The sequence below is a fragment of the Monodelphis domestica genome, chromosome 5 (assembly GCF_027887165.1).
Source record: "Monodelphis domestica isolate mMonDom1 chromosome 5, mMonDom1.pri, whole genome shotgun sequence".
NCBI lineage: Eukaryota > Metazoa > Chordata > Mammalia > Didelphimorphia > Didelphidae > Monodelphis > Monodelphis domestica.
The window spans coordinates 174258662-174264779 of record NC_077231.1 but is presented as its reverse complement, the minus strand read 5'-3'; the positions used below and the strand labels follow the sequence as shown (position 1 = coordinate 174264779).

At 35.6% G+C, this 6118-nt stretch overlaps 1 non-coding gene across 1 annotated transcript; it reads right to left on the bottom strand.

Moving 5' to 3' along the window:
* Window positions 1-1872: 1872 nt before the first annotated feature.
* On the bottom strand, window positions 1873-1976 carry LOC130454853 (U6 spliceosomal RNA). The gene has a single exon (XR_008912642.1). It is a non-coding gene; the product is annotated as a U6 spliceosomal RNA (small nuclear RNA).
* Window positions 1977-6118: the final 4142 nt, after the last annotated feature.

The window sequence follows — 6118 nt, the reverse complement described above, 5'->3', positions numbered from 1 at the left end:
CTGGTTTTACCCCTGGCAGTGGGGGGAAGGAACAGAACTCTTCTCCCAAACATGCCTTATGAGTCTTTTACTCCTAGGCAGTGCATACTAGGATAGCACCAAGTATGGACAGAAAGTAGAGATTGCAAGCATGGCCAAGTTTCCTGACTATTTCAAACAGCTCCTGTTTCTGGAGAGGCTTACTGAGCGCATTCAGCTAACATCTTTAGGATATTATTTTTTTTATAGTTCCTGGGGGTTATTGTACTGATTGGATACCTTACAGCTGTTAGCTTGAGTAATCTCAAGATTCAGGGAAGGAGATTCATCTCCCTACACTCCCTTCTTGTTTTGACCTTCCCAGTCTCTGAAACACATCCAATATGGGGTTAATTCACACTATGCCCAATGCTGGTATGGGAAACCCCAGAAGTGGGACCAAAGGAATCTAGATGGATGATGATACTTGGGAGGGGAAGGAACCTTAATGAGTCTGGGGGCGAATTTTAAGCCTTTTCAGATCCCATTGCTTTATTGATATAAACTCTTTCAGTTTGTTCCCCTTCCAATTGTGAAGAAATCTGTAATGTGGCTATTTCTATTGGAGAAAAGGACTCTTTAATTTAGTATCTGAATCCTGTCATGCTTATTGTATTTGCTTTAAAATTCAATTTGTTTTTTTAAGTTCACATATTAATCTAATATAATATCTTCTGTTGCACTATGTCACTTTCTGTTACTGTTTTTGGCTATAATATATACATTCTGTTGCACTGCCTTTATTTGTACCATCCTATGCTTGGACTAGAGAAAATACCCCTTATAAAAGTCCATAAACTAGTTGTACCAAACTTGTATTAGTAACCTTTGGAGAATTTGATGTGCTTTTTGTGAATTTTGGTACTTCTGTGTGTATTAGCTGCTGTGCTACTGCTTTATAAAAGCTGTTACCTAGTGAAAATCATTTGCACTCACACTGTGGATCATGCACAAGTTAAAAAGAAATGGATCTTCTCATTTTTGGGGAAGAAATATTTGTATTCTGCCTCTCCTTGGCTGACACAGTGTGTCACTGAGTATGAACTATATATTTTTTATTTAAAGATTTTTATTGTTTTTCATTGTATGCACAACACAGTATTTGAGTTTTCTTTTTTCTCTCCTTTTTCTTTGCTTGAAGCATATGTTACCAGTATCAATGATTTTTTTTAAATTTTGCACTAGGGTAAGTTTAAAAAATCCATTACTCCAAATATCAATGCAAACCCAAAAGCTTTAGACTATGGAAACCTTCAATTGTTTGTTTAATATTATGAGACTTTTATTAATGATTCTGTCTGATTCCTGGGGAAGGGATCACTAAAAAGCCACTGCACAGTGCCAAGGAGAATAAAGTTAACCTACATAGTGCTAACAAGCATAAGGCCAAAGAAACCAACAAATCCTGCTGGGATTGATGAGATTTTGCACCAAGACAGGAGACTTGAACTTGTTTGAGTTTTGAGGTTGTAGCTCTTTTACATGTGTCAGACACGGGTCTTCCCTGTGTCACATTCTTTTTTATTTTTTTTTTGAGTAATTAAATATAATTTTATCATGGTCCATAAAAAAGGTTTTTCCAAAATTGTTGTTTTAATGCCCTAATACATAATCAAATTTTTGTAATGAGATCATGCAAAACTAAGAAATTTTAAATTTTTCTGTTGGGGAACATATTCAATATTGATATTAATTCATTGTTTATGCTACATTTCAGCAAAGTCTAGATTCATTTCTTATCTCTTTTAGTTACATTTATTTTTGCTGTTCCTTTTTCTGAGAGGATAACTATCTGCATTTTGCTTTTTTGGCTGAAGTATAATGGATAATGCTCCAGTCCATTATTTGAACTCTAAAAATATGGAACCCTTCACGAATTTGCATGTCATCTTTGTGCAGGGGCCATGCTAATCTTCTCTCTATCATTCCAATTTTAGTATATATGCTGCTGCGATCACCCTGTGCCACATTCTGACAAGTACCAATGTTTGGCTACCATTCTGACTCACCTGTCCATGAGAGAGAAGGGAAATTCAGACCAGGGAATGCTATTTCCTGTGTAATTTTATATCTAGTCCCTTTTCTTTCTTTCATAGAGGCAATTTTCTATACTCCTGGCTGCTAATCGCTACTACAAGCTTGTGGGACATAAATCACTTTACTTGAGCCCTGATTCAAGGACCTCTTATAAGTTTATTTTTCCTTACTTAGAATTTTTACACATAAGACTTTGATAATTTATATTTTATCCAGAAGTAAATTTTCTCTTTTATTTGGATTTTTTTGGTGTTTTAGATTTTCTTTTGGCAATTGATGCATATACCTCATAATTCAGTCATATATCCCTGGGTGATACATGTGTTTCTCAACACCTTACTCGGGGGGGGGGGGATTGTATTATTATCCTATAATGCAAAGTTTAAATTCTTTTGAGAGTAATTTTAGGATAAGAAACTAGCTACCTCCCCAGACTCCAGAAAGTAAATGTTTGGAGAAAGCTCCATGAAGACAGCTGCAGAGACCACATGCTACACCAAAAGATCCAGCATAAACTTTGGGATATGGTGATTTTGAACTGTGGGGGTTGAATGCATTTATTTTGAATGTACACTCTCATGCCAAAGGGGACTGACCCCTAATTATTTTTTTCATCAATGCACCTAAGATTGGTTTTGTTCTCTTTCCTTTTTATTTCCCTCTTATCCCCAACTTGCAATTTCCCATTAGAGGGTGAAATATTGTATCTACCTCTAGTTAAATATCTTTAGAGTTATAAGTTGGTCATGTGTTCTGATTCCATGGGGAAACTAGGCATGTAAATCTGGAATATTTTTACATGCTCATTTTCCATGGAAATCACAGGGGGGATTCTGTAATTAGAATTTTGTACCCCAGGACTTTGTTTCCCAGCATCCCACTTTCATCCTTACATTATGTCCTTATGTTTTGTAGATAAGGTTCTGTGATCCTACCTCTCTTGGCTCTTTCTCTTTTCTCCTGCTTTTGCAGTCCAGTAAACTTTTCTTTACATGGGCTTTACTTTACCTCTACGTCAAGTGATTATTAAAAATCTTATAAAATATAATACTTGGAGTTATTGGATATTAATTTTTAATCTTACAGCTGTATAAGTGACTCTAGGTTATAAACCCAAATCTTTTGCCTTCCTGAATATCATATTCAGTGTCTTCTGATCATTTAATGTAGAAGCTATTAAGTCCTCTCTGATCCTGATAGTAGATCCATAGTATTTGAATGGTTTCTTTCTGGCTGCTTTAAGTAATTTTTCCCTGGATTAGTGGCTCTTGAATTTAGCTATTACATTCCTGGAAGTTGTCATTTGAGGATTTCTTTCTGAAGGTGAGCTATGAATTCTTTCAATTTTAATTTTATTTTCTCATTGAAGGATATCTGGGCAATTATTTTTGATAATTTCTTGTAATATGATGTCCAAGGTTTGTTGTTGATCATGGCTTTCAGGCAGTCCAATAATTCTCACATTATCTATCCTACATATATATTCTTGATCTGTCATTGTTTCAATAAAATATTTCATGTTTTCCTCTGTTTTTTTCATTCCTTTGATTCTTTGTCTTTGTTTATTGATTTCCCAGGAAATCATTAGTTTCTTGATGGTCAGTTCTGATTTTTAAGACCTAATTTTCCTCTGTCAGTTTTTGGTTCTCCTTTGTCAATTGGCCCATTTTTTTCTTGCATCACTTTTATTTTTCTTTCTCACTTGTCCTCTGCCTCTAATTGTTTTTTTAACTCTTTTTAGAGTTCTTCCATAATCTGTGTCCAACACATATTTTTCTTTTGAACTTTTGGTGTTTTTCCTTTGCTTTCACTATCCCCTTGGACATCATATTACAAGAAATTATCAAAAGTAACTGCCCAGAGATACATGAACAAGAAAATAAAATTGAAATTATGTCTGTACCTTGCTCTTTGTCTCAACAAAAGTCTTTATAATTAAGTGCTTTTTTTGTTGTTTTCTCAGTTTTCTTAACTAATTATAGGTATACTCTGTTTTCTGGGAAGATGGAGTAACCTCTTAAACTTCAATCCTCCCTTTATGCTATTCTCAGCTCATTTTCTAGGATTTTGCTAGCTTCAATTTATGAAGGATGATGTGATGGTCTGAGGGCTGAGAGTTCTGAGAGCCCATTCCCCCTACTGATTCAAATGACCCTTAAGATGTGAGTAGCTAAAAGACTTTACCCAGACTTGGGCATAAGCTTTTGATCTCATTTGGAAATTGATCCAGGCTTGATGAAATTCTAGCACCAGGTTTATTTTTAAGCTTTTCATCTCACTGTGTACTTGATCTAATCAGGCAAACCCTGAAGCTCTGCCCTTAGTTTTAGGAAAAAAATATCTGGCCACCCTATGAACTGTGACATTATTCCAAATTGTAAACTGCGCCCTCATCCCAAACCTAGATTGAGATTCCTTCTTTTGATCTTGGCCCACAAGGATCATCCATCTTCAGCCCAGACTACCCTGGACTGGGACTCTGGACTTCTTCATAGATTTGAAATTTTATGGGGTGTGGGTTGGCTTAGATCACTATTTTCCCAGGTGGGATCTCAGGGTCTTAATATTGACTTGGATATGGTTTGGAACCTGTGACAGCAGATGTGGAAAGGGGATGTGTCTCTTGCTCTTGGCTTACTCTTCCCTTCTTGCTACAGCCTCCTGCTGACTCTTCTCTCCTCTCTTCTTCCCATGATAACACAGAGTGTCTCTGGTTTAGTCCACCATCTTCTGGACTCTAATTTATAATCCATTCTTTAATCTGTTTCCATTTTATGGTTGAGTTTATCCCATTAGAAATCAAAATTATAACTACTGTATTTCACTCCAACATAGTTCTTTCTTGTTTATATTATTCTCTCAGTCTTTATCCTGTCACTCCTTTACAATCTGTTTTCCTTCAGACCAAGGCCTTATATTATCTACCGTTCTTTTAATTATCCCTCTTTTTTCCTACCTCCTTTTTCTCATAATTTCTTATTGGGTTAGAGAGAGCTTTCTACTCAATTTAGTGTGTCCATATATGTTTACCTCTTTGAAGAAATTCAGATTTGAATGAGGTTACAGCATTGCCTATACCCCAATACTCTCCCTCTAATCTAAAATCTTTGTTCATCATGTTTTATGTGAAATAGTTTTCTCCATAATTCTCACCTCTCCTAGTACATATTTTACTCATCTATCCATTTTTAGATCAGCTGAATATAATCAACTTATATACGTGTCTTCTGTCTATGTAGAATCCTTCTAACATTCTTGGGAATTACATTTTCCTTCTTATTTAGTAAAGAGTTTAACTTTATTAAGACCTTTATGATTAGTCTTTTAATAAGTATGTATATATATATTAAAAGACTAATGTTACATTTAATGGTTGAACTTAAATTATATGAAATAATATGGTGGCCAAAATTCTTATATCTTAAGTCAGAAGTTCATTCACCAAAATAGAAGGGAAATAATAAAGTAGAGAAATGTGAAAGAGGTTAGAGAAAATACCTATACTAGTCCTTATCCAGGAAGTCTGGTAGTGAGTAACCATGTAGCTTCCTCCAAGATGGAAGCAAGTCTCTTAGGAAACTAGGAAGGTAGAAAGAATTTTCACTCACCTAATTAAGTAGTCCAGGAGTCAAAGTTGAAGTCACGATTCACTCCTTAGTCTCCAGTGAAGTTCCCTTGAAGAATTTCTCTAGGAGACACTCTCCATGAGACTAAACTTCCCCAGATTACTGCAGCTGAAGGATGTTTTGGTTTTTATGCTGGTTTCCTGTTCTTACCCCTTTTCACAGGGGCCAATCACAGTTTCCAAATTGTCCAGCCCTGCCCAGTGGCAATGTCTGTGGGATTGACTTGTCACCTCTAAAAGTGTTAACTCTCCTCATAGGATTCACATGTTTCTGAGTTATCAGCAAATGTAGCACATGGATTTTAGGCTTCCCCCCAATTAAGTTTAAGTAGGGGTGCCTTAATTTTGAACGTGTAAACTCCTATAGTAAGAGTTTGTGGACTTCCCTTCCTTTAGGGTTAAGTATGGGTGTATTCCTTTTTGTTGACTAATTCAAAA